General features: G+C 35.3%; 1 non-coding gene across 1 annotated transcript; it reads right to left on the bottom strand.

Moving 5' to 3' along the window:
* Positions 1-335: 335 nt before the first annotated feature.
* On the bottom strand, positions 336-442 carry LOC139845908 (small nucleolar RNA R71). Its single transcript, XR_011758661.1, has one exon. It is a non-coding gene; the product is annotated as a small nucleolar RNA R71 (small nucleolar RNA).
* Positions 443-4,780: the final 4,338 nt, after the last annotated feature.

Raw genomic sequence — 4,780 nt, 5'->3', positions numbered from 1 at the left:
GCACTGGCCAAGGACATGCCATTACACGGCCAGACATTAATGCGCCAGATTATGAAATCAAAGGAAAAATCTTACACATGGTAACTAATCAATGCCAATATAGTGGTACGCCAAAAGAAGATCCAAACGAACATCTTCGAACCTTTAATAGGATTTGTACTCTATTCAAAATCCGAGAAGTGGAGGATGAACAGATCTATCTCATGTTGTTTCCCTGGAATTTAAAGGGAGAAGCCAAAGATTGGTTAGAATCGTTACCTGAATGAGCGATTGACACATGGGATGTCTTAGTTGAGAAATTTCTTAAAAGATTCTTTCTGGCATCTAAAGCCGTGAGACTTCAAGGAGAAATTGTTACATTCGCGCAAAAGCCGAATGAAACATTATATGAAGCGTGGACAAGATTCGGAAAGTTGTTGAGAGGATGTCCTCAACATGGTTTAGACACTTATCAAATAGTACAAGTATTCTACCAAGGATGCGACATTACTACACGAAAAGACATCGACATAGCAGCTGGTGATTCCATTATGAAGAAAACCGCAACTAAAGCTCACAAAATTATTGAAAACACTGCCTCCCACTCACATGAGTGGCATCAAGAAAAAGATATTTTTTGATCATCTAAAGCGGCTAGAGCCGATTCTAGCCATGACTTTGATTCCGTTTTCGCAAAAATAGATGCTTTCGAAAGACGAATGGAAAAGATGAATAAAGATATTCACGCAATACGAATCAGTTATGAGCAATGCGGTGGACCACACTTAACGAAAGATTGTCACATTGAGCAAACCATGGAACAACGTGAGAATGTTTCCTACATGAACCAAAGGCAGGGAAATAATTACCAAAATAATTATCAACCGCCAAGGCCAAACTTCAATCGAAATCAAAACATTCTTTACAATCCAAATGGACCCAACAATAACTTGTACAACCAACAAGGCCCGAATAACCAACCAACTTAAAACAACACTTTCAATCAACAAAGACCTAGCTTGTATAAACCACCACAACAAACCGAAGAGGAAAAGCCAAATCTGGAAGAAATGATGGCAAAGCTAATGGAATCTCAAACACAATTTATTACATCTCAAACCCAAACAAATGAGAGGTTTGATCAGTCATTAAGAACTCAACAAGCTTCCATTTTGAATTTAGAAAAACACGTAGGCACTCTTGCTAGCTTGATGAGTGAGAGGGAATAAGGAAAGCTACCGAGTAATACAGAAGTAAATCCTCAGAATGAAAATGTTAATATGGTGTCAACAAATTCTGAAAAGCCAGTACCAGAAAATGGGAAGGTTTTAGATGTGAATTACAATAAAGAAGTTACAACACCACCACCACTCGAGTATGTAAAGCCAGTGGTGGCACCATACAGACCACCCATCCCGTTTCCAAGAAAAGGAGTTGAGTATGAGCAAGTGATAAGTAATAAAGTTTGTGATACCTCTGGAAAGAAGAAGAAGAATAAGAAAGTGCAAGAAACAAAAACCGTAGAAGTAAACCCGGTGAAGACGGTTCCACCAAAACTTCCACCAAGATTGGGTGATCCGGGTGAATTTATTGTTCCTTGTCTACTTAGTGATTGTGTCATGTATGATGCACTAGCAGATTTAGGTGCAAGTGTGAGTGTTATGCCTCTTTCATTATATAAGAGATTAGGAGTAGGTGAGTTAAGTCCAACGGAGATGAGTGTTCGACTCTTTGATCAAACCATTAGGCACCCAGTTGAAATTGCTGACAACCTACCCGTTCAAGTGGGTAATTTAACCTTTTTAGTCTAATTTATTGTCATTGACATAGAAGAGGACTCAAACATTCCTCTAATTTTAGGTCGACCATTCTTAGCATCCACCAGGGCGTTATTTGATGTAAGAGAGGGTAGAATGACACTTAGTGATGGTGAAAAGTTGGTCACCTTTGTGAATCGAAAGGCTAAATTAGGGATGAGCAGATTTCCCGATTTCTCGAAACCGAACCGGTACTGTACCGGTACCGAAAATCGGTACCGATCGGGATTCGGTATCGGTTCCGGTCCTTGATTTTAAGCTAATTCGGTATCGATATTTTTCAGTACGGTACCATTCGGTATTGGTCTAATTCGGTATCGGTATTTTTCGGTACAGTACCGAAAAAATCGAAAAAACGTATTTAAACCGTACTAAATACATGTAAAAATCGAAATAAATGTAAATTCGGGACAAACGGTATAATACCAAAAATTACCGGTACCGAACCGATATTGGAAAAACGGTACGGTACCGGTATTCGAAATTGGGTAAATTCGGTACCGGTACTTTTCGGTTCCGGTTCGGTTCGGTACCGATTTCGTACCGTGCTCATCCCTAGGTTAAATCTCCACCAACCAAAACCGTTGAACCAACAAAGACGATTGCTAAAAACCACATTGTTTTACCAACTCCAACGGTAGTGCTTAACAATAATAAAATGCCTAAGTATGGGGAAAATGAAGTAACACCTAATGATGACCTGATAACAAAGAACCCCGTTGTTGATACGAAATTAAATGACCCTGTTATTAATAGTTCAATGAAGAAACTTATTAAACGGATTCGCGATGCTAGAACCAAGGGGAACTTTAAGTTATGTAACCAGTTAGTATCCAATCTTTAGCCTAAAGAAAAGTCGAAACTAGTTGAATTTGTGGATGTTACACAGGAATTCGACCAATGGCTTAAAGCAAAAGTCACAGATATGCAAGTTGATTATGGTCCAAGAGAAATTGACGATGAAGTTAATCACAATTTCGACACCACAGCTACCTAAGTGTGGGAAGATTCAAATGTTCTAAAAAGAAAATGCTGTCTAGAGTTAGTTGTTATGTTCTTGTGTAGTTCCGAGAATGAAATCCGATTGGTCTTTTCCGCTAGTAGACACTAAAGAACTAGTTTTCTCCCCCCATTCTGAATTTATTTTTGTAGGTTTTGTATAAAATTAATACGCTTTTTAAATTTAAGTTTTGTGTGAATTTAAAAATAAATTTTACTTTATTTCATTAAGTTTAAAAAAATAATTTCTAAAATTCATCGTAAGTTAAAGACTAGGTCATGGAACCGAAATTACTTTACCCGAGGGTGGGGCAAAAAATTTTGTTATCATTATTTTTAATTTTATTGATCTAGAGTATACCAAAAAAAAAATTAAAAAAACCCGAAAATCTTTGTTTTTAAAACAATCGCTTTAAAACGATAATTTTTAAATTTTGTCGAGGGATGGACTAGGTAAACAAACCGAAACTACCTCTACCTAAAGTAAAAGGAAACAAAATTTAAAAAAAATTATTCATTTAAATTGTTTTAATAAATAAAAGTTTTATAATATATATATATATATATATATATATATATATATATATATATATATATATATATATATATATATATATATATATATGTGTGTGTGTGTGTGTGTGTGTGTGTGTGTGTGTGTGTGTGTGTGTGTGTGTGTGTGTGTTTGTAGTCTATCTTATGTACAAAACAGGGTAAAATACACATTTTCAAAAATTAGCAACAGTCCAGAAAAGCAACCATTTTTGAAGAAAAACATGTGTGATAAAACAACAAAAGGAATGAACGATGAAGCGCGCCATCTATCATTCGACGAGCTTAGTAATTACAAACTGAGTAGTTTTAATCATTATTCTACACTAATCTCCCTCATGAATTTAAATTTTTACTGATTTCTTGCAAATGAGGGCATTGCAAGATCTCAAGTGTGGGGAAGGGATTAAATTCTTTCGGGTTTTAAACATTTGACTTATACACTTGGTTTAATAGCCACCGTTAAATTTTACTAGTAAAGCAGTAGTTGTATTAGAATCTAGTGCTCTCTGATAATAAAGAACAGCCCTAGTCTTATATACTGACTACCCACTTCTAGAAAAGTTTTTAAAAAAAAAAAATTTCTCAAATAACTGAATTCAAAATCATGTTTATACATATTTATAAACGATAAAACTAGGTATTAACACCGAAATTATTGTTACCTCGGAAAGGACATAAATTGAGAAACAACCCAAAACGCTTGAATTCATTTAAAATGGAATAAAGGAGAATAAAAAGGCAAAGAAAAGAATAAATAAAAGCTAAGTGTGGGAAGAATTTACCAAGTTCTTTAAAACATATATCACATATTTTGTATAAGATTATTGCAGGTACTTTTGCTTTGAACTAAACTAATCAGTTTTACCCGATTTACTATAATATATTTGAAAAAAGATGGATCTACACGATGAATCAATTCCATTATTAAAAGGAAGTAAAGTCTTCCAAAAAAGACACGCGTTTCTTGATTTAGGTCAGGAAGTTGTCGTCCAGACCAGCTGTAGGTTGACGAAAAATCTAGAAAAGTCATCTCTAAAATCAGCAGGAAATCCACGGACCTCAACATCAAACATGGTCGCCAAGTGGTCAGACTTATCCTAACCATGAGAGGATCTGTCTCATAAAATGGGGAGGGCGCCGTGCAAATTAGCTTGATAAGACTAATGAATCAGACCTCCAGAAAGGATAATCTCCTTAAAGATTAAAAATCAGCTTTTAAGCCTGATATTACTCAATCCTTGAGATTGACTTTAAAGATTGAGAATTACAAACTCATGGAATTCGATGATATCTAAACTCGAGCTTGAACGAGAAAATATTTTGATCAAAATTAAAACCGATTTGTTTTCTGAAAACCCATTTTCAATGCGTTCATTACCATTGAAAGTAAAATCCTAAGAATTCACCGGAATTCATTAGGTCACCTGAAC

The sequence above is a fragment of the Rutidosis leptorrhynchoides genome, chromosome 4 (assembly GCF_046630445.1).
Source record: "Rutidosis leptorrhynchoides isolate AG116_Rl617_1_P2 chromosome 4, CSIRO_AGI_Rlap_v1, whole genome shotgun sequence".
NCBI lineage: Eukaryota > Viridiplantae > Streptophyta > Magnoliopsida > Asterales > Asteraceae > Rutidosis > Rutidosis leptorrhynchoides.
This window is presented reverse-complemented; position numbering and strand designations above follow the sequence as displayed.